Source organism: Oxyura jamaicensis, chromosome 19, assembly GCF_011077185.1.
Source record: "Oxyura jamaicensis isolate SHBP4307 breed ruddy duck chromosome 19, BPBGC_Ojam_1.0, whole genome shotgun sequence".
NCBI classification, from domain to species: Eukaryota; Metazoa; Chordata; class Aves; order Anseriformes; family Anatidae; genus Oxyura; species Oxyura jamaicensis.
In genome coordinates this window covers 2,299,119-2,313,686 of record NC_048911.1, presented here as the reverse complement: position 1 = coordinate 2,313,686, position 14,568 = coordinate 2,299,119, and the positions used below count along the sequence as shown (strand labels likewise).

Below are 14,568 nucleotides of genomic sequence, written 5' to 3'. Positions count from 1 at the left end.
AGCAGTTGCAGATCTGTGACAAAGACTTCATAAATGCAGTGTCAATGTTGTAGGGAACAAAATCGTGAGCAAGCTGATTCCTTGTGTGGAGCAGGTTATTCTGAAATACATCAAAAGCTCCTCACCATTGTCTAACCACTGTTGATTTTGTGTGCATTTGTAATATTGGTTTTTACTCCCTATCACTCTTTATTACATTTATTCCTTCAGAAAAGAATAACTCAAATGTCCCTAATCGTTTTAGCATGGAATTGTAGATTCTAATGGGCTTGTTTTAATTTGCACACATTCTTGTTAATAATGAAATCTGTTTAACGTGAGTTAAACCAAAAAGCCTGTAATGGTAATTCAAAACATAAAACTCTAGTGCATTTCTGTAAGAATTCCCTGTTAATATTCTTAAGGCTTTTTAATGGATATTTTAAGTAGGCATTGGTATTAGCAGAAACATCACACAAATTAAAATTAGGCTCTTGGTGACTATTTTAAAATGAATATTCACAGACTCTTCAGCATGAAATTAAATCTAGTTACATTTGATGCTGCTGGTGTATTTTAAGGAAGTACACTTTGCTGAAAAAAGATAGTGTTGCCTGTGAATTTATTATTGATACTTAATTTATAGCAACCTGTTGAATGTACTGATCATATTATATGTAGCATAGCATGGGAGCCTGTGTCAATCTATGGAAGAAATCCTGACCTAGTAGTTGAATTATGAAATTAGGAATGAGGACTTCCAGCTCTGGCCAGTACTCCTTTTCCAGCTTGGGTAAATTATAACCCTGCCAGGCTTACTCCACTCATCATGATGCTCTAAAACAGGAAATCTGCCTTTAAGGATATGGAGTAACCCTACAATGCCTTCATCATGTCTTCTTAGAAGTCTACATCTTTTGGTGTGTAAACCCTGGACATCTCACTGGGGTCGTCTCTTTCTCATGTCCACTTCGGGACCTTACAAAGGTACATGTCTTCTTGCAGCTCCTCCTTTGCACTTTGTCACAAGCTGTGCTTTCACTTGCTCTTAAGGGACTGGTGGAGCTTCTACAACTCTACACCTCTGGTATGTTTAATGTGTGCTGCAGTTAGCTCCTCTGATATCAGTGGGATATGAAAAATATCAGGTAGTTACCACTTGTCCTTTCTTCACAAATCGGTCTTTCCTCTTTGCTGCTCTTTACTGAATTACTTCCTTATTTCCTTTTTTCCTGAGTATACAGAACTAAGCTCAGCATTATAAAATCCAGATTACCATCCTTAAGTACTGGGGCAACAAACATGCTTAAAATTAAACACATGGAAATCCACTAAAAGTCCATGAGATCATGCATATGCTAGAAATTAAGCAAAAGGTTAAATCCTGCAAGGATGGCTTTAGGAACACACTTTTGGGCTGAAATGAAGTGATGAGGAAACACAATCCCTACCTACCATAAGAAGATGTTCCTATGGCCCCCTGTCCATAGTTGTCATCCTGGGACAGTCAGATGTAAAATCCACCCAGCTTTTCTGTTTTATTTTGACAAAAACACCTCGTTCCTGCCCTCAGGCTCCTGAGATAAGACAGCACTTTCCGTGATGTATCTGGCAGTCCTTAAACCACAAAAGCTGAGTGTCATCTTCCTGCTGATGTACACCACAAGAACCTGTCATTCCCCTGATATAGTACAGTGTTGAGAATGGTCTCCCTTCAAAATACATCACTGGAGCAATGGTGTTTTGAGTTATATGGTGCCAGGATGGCAACTATTTGAACCATTCACAAACATAGACAAGACAGGGTCAAAAAAAGTCTTTATTTTTCACATGGGCAGCTGGACTGGCTGAAGAGTGATTAAAAAGTGGTTTACAGTGGTTTAAATAGTCATTTAATAGGAAACAATGAAATGATGCTGGATTAAAGCATGCAAGTGTTTAGGTTCCTAATTCCCATTTGCAAATGTGGCCATCAGAAGGAGGACCCTTGAAGTCATGGCAGGAGATCTTCTGTCTCCAGGTAGCGTGGTTGAGAACAGCACAGGCTGCTCACCACCACCCACCTCCCAGGGAGCTCCCTGGCAGAGCAGGATGTGTGTGCACCCCAGGACACCACAGTACAAGTCTGGTGGAGGATTAAACCCAAGATGAAGTCATCTGAGTCCTGGTGCAAATCCCATCGCTTGTTTCCTCTTCTGTTAAGCTCAGGAGCCTGTCACTAGCACTTTTCCCTTGCTTGTGCTTGGGGAATGTGCTGACTATGATATGCATTCTTGTATCGTTAAAAAACAAATGGTAAATGTATTTGCTCTGTAAGACCTTAGGTTAAAAAATTCTCTATCCCCTGGCTCACTCCACTGCTGTGAGCTGTCTTACTGGTGCCAACAACTCTGCCTGTAGCAGCAACAATATTAACTGCCTAAATATTTGCAGGATCACCGTCTGAATTTGTATTCTGTGCCAAAACTATCTGGGCTCCATGAAAAACTCATGGAATAAACATACTAACGTGGGGCCAGCACTTCAGCTATCGCTAGTCGGCGGGGTTCTGTGTAAGCCAAACTGATGATCCAATCTTCCTTGGTGTCTCTATTAGATATGCAAGAAAATAAACAATGCCAGCAAATGTACATGCAGTTTAGTGATGAATTGGTGCATCTTTTCATTTATTGTTTTGATTTTGCTGCTTTCTACTGCTGGGAAATTATGCAAATGTTTCTCGTCCAGGGGAAGAATACTGATAATTAAGAAATGTGCAGCTTGGATTTAGGATAATCTCATAAATCCACACAAGTGTTCTCATACAGCAGCACGTTAATAGCTGTGGCAACTGCTATGTGATAGCAAGGACCAGATTCTCAGCACTCCAGGTCACGCTGTGCATTTCTTGCTGGGCATGTTAGATAGAAATGGGGTGCTTGCATGGGAAGAACAAACCAACAGAAAGAGAGGGCAGAACTACAGCACACAAGGCCTTGGCCAGCTTTCAGACCAAGTTCTTCAGGTATAGATCATCTCTTTAGGGGAAGAGAAGGAGGCCACATGGCTGTGCTGCTGTGCCAACTCGGAGCAGAGATGTCACCTTCTTGTCTCCAGGGGTCAGGCACTGACTGGCAGGAATGGCAAACAAACTCTTTTTGTTTGTAATCTTAAAAATAATTTTTTTAAAAAGTACACAAGCACTGAAGATTAGGCCATTTCTAGCTACAACTCAGATAAACTATAATCTTTTCTGAAAGGTTGGGACTGGATGATAAAGATGTTTGTGTCCCAGGGGCAAGCCAGAACTCAGCAGTGTTTGGGCACTTTTCGACTCCAGTACAAGGGATGCACAAATGTATTCCAGAGGGGTGAGTCTCACCCCACGTAGATGATGTCAGTAAAAGAAAAATGCTTTCCTGTGGCTTGATCTGAACTGGCAGTTACCTTCATAACCAGAGACATTTTGGGGACCAGTTCCTCAGTCTGCTTGTCTGTAATAGCAGTAGTTGGGAAAAAAAAGCCTGTACCAGCATAACTGCTTGACTTCAGAGGGTATTTGGCATAAAATCCTTCAAGAAAGAACATTAGCAGGGAGATGTAGGAAGCTGTTCAGCATGACAGAGACTGTCCTTGGAGGATGCTTGTACTCTCAGCCCTCTTAAATGAAGGCCAGTTGGGTTCGCAGTTTGAGTTCTTACTGCAGTGTCCCACGTGGGTGCACAGTCCCAGTTCCTCAGCCCTCCCAGTACTGGGCACTGGAACAGGACACCTAGATGAGCTCGTGGTCCACAGGGAGCCACGGGTAATGGGGACCTCAACTTCGGTTGCTTGAGTCTAGAGGTAACCACTTTAATTCACGGATACTGGAATTTATGTCAAGTGAAGGGGACAAAATGGTAAGTTGCTTGCCATGTGGAAGAAAAGAAAGAAGATTTCCTGACCAGGTTTCAGGACCAGCATTTCAAGGGCAGACAGTTGGGGTCAGGTTGTCAGTGGACTTCTTTCTCCCTGCGCTGTGCTGCCAAAAGAGCCCAGCTGTGCTGGTGTGCAGCTCTTCCAAAAACCCAGGTGTTGATGAAAGCTGAAAATCTAGCCCCGGTTGTGGAAGTGGAGTAGGTCAATGCTTGGCCCGAGTTATAATTAGCACAAGGGTAGGTTATTTTCAACTACAGCAGACAGTCTTATTAGCATAGTCTCCATACAATTTACTGAAAACTGCAAGAAGCTCAACCAGGGAGTCACATTAGCAGAATGAAAATTAACCTGGGAACCTCCACAGAAAAACTTTACCTTGACTTTCTGCTATATTTTTTTTTGCTTGATACCATCCTGTCACTGAGCAGTTCAATTCTCTTCTGGGCACAATTGTCAACCCAGTTTCCAGGAGGGACACATGCCCCAGGATTTATTTTATTCCATTTAAGTAACTATGACTAGTTTTCATAAATTGAGGAGTGGAAATTGCCCGTTCCCTAAGGCGCTCTAACAAATGAGATCAGAAGTCCAATGAATATGTCTTGCAAAGCTTTTCAGTTCAATTACGTGTATCCATGTGCAACTGGTAACGCCACAATCAGTTCAAATAGTATCTTTGCAAGTGTGAAAGACTGCAAATTAAAGTCTATTTCACATCAGTATCTAACATGTTACTGGAAAGATTAAAAGGAAAATTTTCTAGGGACAAAGGATGAACAATTAATGAGGCCTGGGGTGACTCTGAAACAGGTAGCAAAGAAAAAACAACTGTAAAAGGAGACAGCATCAGAAGTGAGCAGTTTGGTGCCAAGTTGCAGAAGGAGATTAGTGGAGAGTCTCACTAGATCCATTAGTGTTTGTGAAGTACTCATGGAGTAGATCAATGAGCATCACAGAAACTCCCAGGAGGAAGTGAATTAAAAGCTTTTTCTTTTTCCTTTTTTTTTTTTTTTTTTTTTTTTCCTTATGGTGGGAAGCAAATAAAGCAGAGCTCGCACACTGGCTGTTGAGACTAAAACAAGGCATCGGATGGACATTTGGTTAGGGAATGTTGGCTGTCTCTACGTCAGTTAGGTTAAGATCAAGTGGAAAAGTAAGTGGCCATGTTAAAATTTGTCACGATGGCCAACAGAAGTCAAGTCATTGTTTTTAAGCAACCTTAAGTCAATGTATTTTTAGCTTTAGTTTTTTTATCTTAGAATCTTAGCGTTTGGTGGGAGGTGGCTATTTGTATACGGGCAGTAAACTGTGACTTGGTTTTAGTGGTAGCAGTAAGGAGGTACTAAAATCCTGAGAGCCACCTTAAAAACACAGCACCAGATCTTCAAATGATTACGCCAGTGCAGCACCACTGAAGCTTCTCGAGTGCTATTGATTTACACCAGTTGAACATCTGGCCCATATGCTTTGTATTATTAAATACTTCTGCGATTATTATGTGAACAATTAAGATTTGTGGAAATGAAAAAACAGGCTATGAATTGTGCCTTCACTGCAGTTCAGGAGGAAGAATTGCTCAGGCAGACTGCTGCCTTTTTCTGTAGCTTGCAGTCTATCTGTGTGTCTTTTATAGAAACCAGAAAGTGTGAATGGGACCCCAGGAGATTTTCCAGGCCGTCTTCTTCTAGGGAAGGATCAGCTTCACCGCTGTCGTGTTTGCCCACTTTGTTCTTTAAACTCTGATATCCCATGGCGTATCCCAACAGCCAGTTCTGGTACAGAAAGCTTTTTCCCCATCCAGCTGACCTCTGTTCCAGGCTGCTGTTGAGATCTCCAACTTCTTATCCTATCTGCCAATGCCATATGGAAGAATGTGATCTCTTCCTCTGCCTAGCAGCCTTTCTTCATATGGAAAGCTTCTTATTTTGTCTCTTCTGTGTAATGTTCATTCAGTCTGGTCAATCGTGTTGGAATTCAATGCTGACAAAGTTCAGACAAGCCCAAGTAAATGTTAACACTCCAAATTCTTTATTATTTTTTTTTCTTTCCTTAAATCTGATTCCCTTTCATGGTTTGCTGCTGATGTATAGAAGTTATCTAGCCATAAGAGAAAAAGATCCATCTTTCAGCATCAGGAGATGAAAGGAATACAATGAGATAACGTTTTGCAAAACTGAAAGGATTTGAAAAACCCTCTCCTATTTCTGGAAAAAAAAAAGTCAATGACAGGGCAAGATTATCTTCATTAATAGTGTGAGAAGGAGTGTTGGCTGCAAGTTTTGTTTAACTGAAAAGCAGCATTCAACAGCTGGGTTTCCAGATCTAAAATAATATCTGGGGAATCAAAAATTCTTTGCCACATGTAAAATTGTCTCCTGGTAGTGTGTAATAGTGCTCCCCAGTATAGTGTGCAGGAGAGCAGGATAACCTTTAACATCTTCACCATCCCCAGGGACTGATGCGATGCTGATTAACAGGTGCTTGGTGACTTGACGTTCCTGAAGTTAAAGCTTTGCATGTATTGCACAAGTCACCATTTTTACTGAGGGCTGGGGAGAGATGTGTTTTGGCTTTTATCCCACTTTTCAGACGTGGCATGATGTAACTCACTGCTCTGAAGGGAAGGGAACCGTTCCAACAGAGCGAGCAAGCCGATGTGGCGTGGGGGTCTGCTCTGCAGGGCCTGACCCTCCACATCCTGGCTCTGGTGGGGGTTGTGAGCACCTTCTTCAGGCAGCCCGAAATGCAGCAGCTATCTGGGGGGTTTCAGTGCAGATTAGAGCTTGGCTAAACCTCAGCAGCATGAAGCATGAGCAGGCATGCCCTTTCCAAAACACCTCTCTCTTTTCTGATATTCGGCATGTCTGGAGGGGAAGGGTTGACGTTTTTGTTTTTATTGATTCCACCCAGGCTTCAACTTCTGCATAGAAAATGTATGGAGGGGCTCGTACAAAACTTACCTCATATGAAGTCTTGTGTAGGGCGAGGTGAGCAAGGCTGTGTCTTTGAAGTATGGTTCCCAGAAGAGGTCTCTCTGCATTTGAAAAATAGCCTAGCAAAGTAGCTCCCGTGTAGATCCATTTGGCTGAGCTGTCTGCAGCCAAGCCTGCGTTATCCACCCAACAGACTTCATTCTTCAGTTCGCTGAGTGCCATAAAGACTTGTGAGCAACTGGATGGACTCGGTGTGCAGGCCACGGTTGCTTTGTCCAAATCGAGGTCTCAGGCAGTATTGGATTATGTGAAAAACATACATTTGTATGCTACAGACAGGCTGCATGTAATTCAGTGAACTAAAGCAACATGGTTCGGTGGCAAAATCAGGAAAAGGACCCAGAAACTGGATGGTATTGCTGGGGACACCTCTCACAAAGATTGAGCAGATCATCACGTGAGGCTGTGAAAGGGTTTTTTGTGCCTTTGGATTAGGCAGGTCTTTCTGGAGGACGTTCATTTCTTTGTCTTGAAGTCAGGCAGCTGTTGCCTGCTCTCCTCTTGAAAACATCCAATGCTTGGTTGATCGCTACGCCTCTCTGCCACAGGAGCTGTGGAGAGCTGGGACTGTGTGCAGGAAGAAGGTCTAATTAACAAAACCTACACTCCAAGAATTTGCTATTTTCAGGGCACTTCTTCTCCACCTGCCAACTGTGCTAATGTTAGCAGTGCATAGCAAAAGGAGTTTTTAAACAAGTGCTGAAGAAAAAACAGTCCCTGTCCCTGAACAAAATGCCACCAGCTCCCAAAAGACTTGTATGAAAGACTGATTGCCCTGTAGCTGTCAGTTCTTCATGCTCTTTGGCAGTCTGCTTATTATTTTTGAATATTTTACCTCTCTGTTGGTTTTTCTGGCAAAGTGACTCCTGTACAAGCAAAAAATAAGGGTCCTACTATGTCTGCCTTTAATTCTTGATATAAATAGGATAACTAAGACTTCTACAATAATAGTAATAATAATCTGGATTTTATATGTGTTCTATAGGAAAGTAAGGTAAAGGTGGACTGCCTGAGCCCTTGAATCCAATTCCCTGAACTTCGAGGCTCCTGTGTAGGAGGTGTCCACTGAAGGAGGGCCTCCAGACACATGTCAGCATTGTACCAATGTCATTGGTACAAGCTTCCTGACAACGTGGTACATTGCAGAAGGAAGCTTTCATTGTCCTCACATTGCACCCTGGTAAGGTGAACAGCTGCAAGCTGGCAACTTTTCCAAAGCCCTATAATGAAGCAATAGAGAAGTAAAAGTATTCAAAAATAATCAGAGGCAGAGCAAGGGTTGCACCACAGTTCCCTTCCCTTCCCTTCCCTTCCCTTCCCTTCCCTTCCCTTCCCTTCCCTTCCCATCCATTTCATCACTCACATTCAAATCAGTGACATTTCATGTGAGAAGGGCAAATAAATACACGAAAATTATTTGGAGATGGAAGTTCAGAGAGGTGTGGAGAAGGAAGGATTTGGTGAGTGAAGGTTTTGTGAAGAGAATCACTGGATGAGATTGCTTGACAGAATTATACTTCATTACTGACGCTTCACAGCCTTGATTTTCATATTTATTTGTGACTCTTCTTTTTTAAACCATGGGCTCTTTTGACATGAGAGTCATGCTGTGTAAAGCGCTATTGATTAGAGTTTCTAATTTCATGCCATTACAGCATGACCATTGGGGAATGAAATGTATTTTATTTTTTCCACTATGGCTATGCCAGCAGTGTTTGGGATGCAGCCATCACGCGGGCTGTCAGCAGCAGGCATTTCCAGCTAAAGATCTTTGCTGTTTCAGCCAAAAGGCGAATGTGCCCGAGGTCTAAGCCTCAGCTCAGCGTGTTGTTCCTGGAATTAGAATAGATCTGTGGTAAAGTGCATTCTGAGGCCAGAGGTTTCCAGAAGGATGGCTGATTTGGGGACTTTATGTTTTTCATTTGAACTTGCAAAAGACCATTTTTTCCCCTTCCAGAGGAATGGTTACCATTTGCAGCAATACCTGCTCTCTGTCCAGTGTCTCTGGTTTGCTGCTCAAGGAAGTGGAGCGACCTAATTTCACTAAAGGCTTAGGAAAATCCTAGTCTGCTATGATCAGGTAATTTACATTTATCCCTGTTATGTACAAGGGCCAAGAAAGAACTGACCTCAGGAAGACCTGTCCCAGCCTTGCTATAAAGAGTTTTTTTTCCTCTCACTGACTGGATTTGGGCTTTTCTGGTGTTACCCAAGGAGAGGGTTCACGGTGAGACCAGGGAGGTTGTGAATTAATAGTATTTTCCTCTCCTGGAGCTGCCTGGGAGAATCCTCTCTTTCCCTCTTCCTCCCAGTATCCTCCAGCCCCCTCATTTTTTGATCTGGCCCAAAACAATCTGTAAGAGGATTCCTTTAGTGTCTTGCAAGAAATTACCACCTCTTTTTCTGTGTAACAAAGGCTTATGCTATCCTAAGGTAAAGACATCAGGAAGATAAAGTCAGCCTAAGTCTGCTGCTGAGCTTGACTCTAATGAGTTTCCCTCACGGTATAACTAACGTGGCTTGTCTTACACTCTGGTTTTACCTCTGAACAGTAGATATGCACTAGCTGTCCTGAACTAATAAAGCTTTCCAGCAGCGAAGACAAGCTCTAACGGAGCGGCGATAGACGTGTGAACCCCTTACAAATAGCCAGATGAGAGAAAAGCGAATGCTTGAAATCTGTCAAAGGGGAACCAGCCGAGAAAGTTCTCCAACTCCTGCTTTATTCCAGGAGCTACTGACACCCGCCGGCAGGTGATGAATTAGTGCAGCACAGTTGGAGCTACTCGAGGGCTGCAGATGCGAATCCCAGAGCTGTTTCTATGTCTATTTGAGCACTGGAGGTATTATGGCCAGTTTTGGGCTTCCCATACAAAAATATGTCAACATACTAGAGTAAGGCTGAGAAAAATGTTTTTTTTCAGGAGACAAAGTGGACATCTGATTGCTGTCCATGACCCTTAAGAGGAAGATATGCAGAAGACTGAGCCAGACTGACCTCAGAGATGCATAGGTAAGAAGCAACACATAGAAACTGCAGCATGGGAAATTCTGACTAGCTGTAGTGAAAATGTGTCCACCTTGGGGATGGTCAGATGCCAGACCAGGGGCCCAGAAAGGCTGCAAGATCTCCAGTCCTGGAGATGTTCAAAACTCAGCCAGACAAGGCAACCAGGAAAGCTGGGCCTGCTCGGTCTGGAGGCCATGCTTTTAGCTGTGGCTGGAGTGACCTGTGTGTGACACTGGGGATGGCACTATTCAAGCCCTCCAAGCCTGATCCAGCCCCAGTTAAATCTGCCAGGTGAGTCTACCTACTTTTAAATGACACTGGTCTCAATCAGCATTGCAGGATGTGTCTTGCTGGCACTGTCCTTACTTAGGGGCAGTTACAAGCACAACCCTTCATAATAGGATGCAGCAGTGGCTCTCTCCTGAAAGGCCCCTCCCAAAGCCAGCAGGAAAGGAGACAATACTGCCACAACCCCATGAACCTCCCAGCACGTGGACCTGGGGGAACTGGCAGTGACGTCTCTCCCTGCCACGACTGCACGTTTGGATGCAGTGAGATTTTCAGTCTCCCTTGCCTGCACAGGGCTGATGAGCCAGCCCTGCTCTGAGCACAGGGCACAGCAGCCCCTGGGCTGCAGGACAGGAGGTTCGCTTTGGTGCTGTGCCAGTCTTTTCCTTTTAACAATAGGAAAAACAACTACACAAAGCCATGTGCCTTCGTGTAGTGAGCAGAAGGCTTTTTGGCCTCAGCTGGAGCACAGACCAATGTGTGATATCTCAGAAGCTGAATGGAAAGGGATTCTACTCATGGCATCATCACTTCCCACGTACGTCCCCTCTCTGGTTCCCACTGCAACAAGGAGGCTTCAAACAAGAGCTGTCTGTCTCCTGCACAGCTGTACCCTTCACCTGTACACATCAGGTCAGTACTGCTGGAGATAATGGTGAGAGATGCCATCACTCACAATCAATTACTGGCCACCACCTGGTGCCACGCTCCCCTGAGGAGCCCTCTCCAGCACCCAAGAAACCCCAGGAGGAGAGCGCTCGGTCCCTTCCCCTGTGCTTGGCTTCCAGTGTAACACAATCTCAGGGCTCTCCGTACCTACCCGTGCCTGCAGAGTCCTTTGGGCTTTTGTAGGCTTGCTGACATTTATATACATTTCTAAATATCACTGAAGTATTGCTGAGAGAGGGAAACGTGGAGTGAATGACATGGACTTGTGAGCAGCAATGGGAAAAAGGTAGTTGAAAGTTTGATTGTAGTAACCGTGCCAATACCCCCCGAGAAACAAAGCCTCCTGCAGGCACAGTGCCTTTTCCAAGAGATGAAATGAACTTCTTTAGGTTTAGCCCTAAGTAAACGATGGTCCAGCTCATAAAACATCCTGAAGTGCAGAACTGTTTACAGACTTTATTTGTCTTGAGCCTTGCGCTTTGTGAGATCAGAGGCGATTTCATTACCCATCTTTGTGCAATGTCATTCCGGCTGGATCACAAATGCCATGTGAGTGTTTACAGTAATGAAAATACATTACAGCCGGAAAGGATGGCTGCAGCTTAATAGAAATATTCTTCTAGAACAGATGAGGGCCAATCCCAAGGATGGGCTCTTCCTTGCTTCTTTTTACTGACTTCTGCGTTCCTCGTAGCTGTAGCTGAATGAGAGGACCTCTCCTGGCCCTGACACCCTTTCTGGAGACAGGGCAAAGCAGAAAGGGCAGGACCGAGCCTTACATTTCCTGTAAGGGGGCCATCAGTTTTGGGCAGCTAATTATAGTTTTGGTGGCAAATTATTGCCACTGCTGCACTGTGGATGGTGGAGCAGCAGCGAGGCACAGCCAGCCAGCTTGGATTTCACATCAAATGGAGCTTGGTCAGCTTCCAGGACTGGAATTTAGCTTTTTATTTTCCAAGAAAGGATGCAAGCAATTTGTCTTTAGGATGCTATAAAGACGCCTTCAAGAATATCATATAGTCTGCTAATGCTGCAGAGAACCTCTTAAAAACTTAATTGCCTGTGTCACCAAATGAGAAGAGAGTAGTCCCTTGAAACATCCTGTGTTTTGAAAACACACAGTCAGTTCTAAATACTTTCAAATGGTACATGCTTCTTTACTCCTGCTGACAATAAGAGTAATTGCTGAGCACAGGATAAAGGAGATTGTCTGAAATGTTTCAGCACGATTTTCTTGTTCCATGTTTTTTTTTTTTTTTTTCACAATGCAAAAAGACAGAGGCATTCTTGGTCTGTGACCAAACAAACAGAGGAGTTTTCTTCTGGTGCCAAGAGGCAGGCAAGACACAGAGATCTCAATAACAAAGTGACTCTCTTCATCTGAGAGCTCCTCACCTCCCATCCCCGGTTCCCTTTGTCCTTTCTTCACCAGATACTCCAAAACCTGTGATGTTTTAGGGATCACTGAAAGGCAGATGGACAAACCCAGTTAATCACAGTTACACCCTGTGCTGTTGTATCAGCACAGAGCAGGGGGACCTGAAGGTCCCAGAGACACCAGGGCTGCTTGGTGCTCGCACCACATCTGGGCATGGTGAGCCGGGTTAAAAGGACCAAACCCCGAGGGCTGAGATGAACGATGTGAGCAAAGCCCAGAGCAGTGACAGAGGTGGCACTCTGAAATCCAGGTCCCATTTCCAGCAGGGCACACTGCCTTTTAAAAGGAGAAAAAGCATTTTCGAAGCCTGCTACTCAGACTTCAAAGAAAACAGGCTCTGTCAAGGATGACTTCCATAGAGGAGAGGCCAAGAAATAGTGTCTGGAGCCAGGGTGGTTTTGGCTGAGCAGTGCCTTCCAGTTTTGGTCCCCTGTAAGCGTGCTAGACTCAGCCTCAGCATTCCTGCTATGAATCTGCTGCCCACCAGGATGACAGACAGGGAGGTTTCCTCCCATCAGTTACTCACTGCGCTGACTCACTGACGTCTCTGTTACTTCTGGGGTACAGGAGACCTTGAGCACCTCACTTTGCTCCCTCACCTCCGCCTTTTATTTTAGCCGTAACGTTTAGCATACAGGATCCTGTCATCTTGGTCAGAGCTAACTTTGGTGTCTGCTGTCATTGTGCTTGTCCGTTAAGGACTTGTTCAGCTCTCTGCATTTTCCTGTGTGGCCCATGATGCAGCATAGTTCATTGGGAAGCCGTAGCCACTGCAACATGATGTGGCATCTGAAAAGTCAAAGGAGACACAGGCTTATGCTGACTGTACAACTGTATGGTTGGTATTCTTCCTTTATACCTGCTCTGAAAGCAGGAAAAAACAGGTATGATCTATAGCTTTTCCTTTCTTTTTTTTTTAATCGTTCATTTGTTGTTGTTTTGTTTTTTTTTTTTGGGGGGGGGGGAGGTGGGTGGCAAGTAGATATGCAGAGCACAGCAGATGTCTCAGACGTTCAAGAGACATTTCTTCTTGGTCCTTAGATGAAATGGACTGGGCTTTGCTCCAGAAAACAGAAACGATTAATCCATCATTGAACATGAACTTAAATGAGCTAATATTGGGTATTTTCATTCTGATGTATGTGCTAAATGAAGTAATCATTCAGAGGATAAAAGTAATGGCTTTGAGAAAATGTTCTAAAATGTAGTGGCTGAGGCAGGTGGGGTGAAAAGGTCCCAGCTGGTACGGGCACCAACGGCGCTGTCCTCCTGGGTGGTTTGTGTGTGGGAGCAGCAGGAAGAGGAGTGCACCAGGACTGGGTATCCTCTAAGCACAGGAAAGGTAAATGCTGCGTAGCCCAGACCATCTGCGGTATAATTTCAGTGTCTTGACACACACTGCCTGCTCTGGCCCCAGGTCAGCCTGCTGCCTTGGTGGCTTTCTGCTGAAGATGCCTCTGCGTTGTGCTTTAGCTGCCAGGGTGAGTCCTTCCTCACGTTATCTGCCATCCTAGATGCGCTGCTCTGCAAGTGCCATTAACCACAATTACACCCTTAAGCAAGAGACAGCAATTGATATTTTATCATTGGGATTTTTTGCTGTGACTTTTGTACCCACCTGGAGTGAACAAACTATTACAAGTTTCATCCAATTATGTTAAGTGCAGTTGGACATACTGTGCCTAACACAATCTCTTTTCAGTGGAGAGAGGGGCAGTCCGTTATCAGCTCGAGGCACCATCATTCATTAAGACATCATTTGCCTCTCACCAGCAGAGCCGAAGCAGCAAATCTATAGGATGTCATAATAAGGTGTGATAATGAAAGATAGGCAGAACAGGATTAACAAAAGGGTCCTCTCCACATTATACCTTCCTCTTACTACTTTGCTCAGTCTCAGTCTTTTATGATCTCCTGAGGGAACGTTTCAAAGGGGTGCGTGGAAGTTAGGCCCACAAATCCAATTAATTGCTGATGTGGTTTGTGCCTGGAATCACCATGCACCACTTGAAAAAAAAAAAGCTGCCTGAGTGCAGCAGACTATAGAAAGGAAAATATTGGGCATACAGTACTGTAAATAAGCTCTCATCCGTCCCTGCCTGTTGTTCTTGCCCTGGGCTAGGAAAGTCTTTGACAGCTCATTCAGCACCTTTGCTCTCATGCTCCAGTTGGTCACATCAGACCCATCCCTGCCCCTCTGAACCAGCCCAGTTGGGATCTCACTTCTACTGGAGTGACTGGTCGATGTACCAGAGCCCGTATGGTTCCTGGTCACAGCTCCCCGGCCTCAGGCA

The 14,568-nt window shown here is 44.4% G+C and overlaps 1 long non-coding RNA gene across 1 annotated transcript in view; it reads left to right on the top strand.

Annotated features, from left to right (window-relative positions):
* The window catches only part of LOC118176341, a 258,610-nt gene extending 245,705 nt beyond the window's left edge, over positions 1-12,905 (top strand). Inside the window, exons 21-24 of the long non-coding RNA XR_004755348.1 lie at positions 7,855-8,049; positions 8,827-8,949; positions 9,601-9,712; positions 9,794-12,905. This is a non-coding gene — a long non-coding RNA (uncharacterized LOC118176341). The remainder of the gene's footprint in view (positions 1-7,854; positions 8,050-8,826; positions 8,950-9,600; positions 9,713-9,793) is intronic.
* The last annotated feature ends 1,663 nt before the right edge of the window (positions 12,906-14,568 follow it).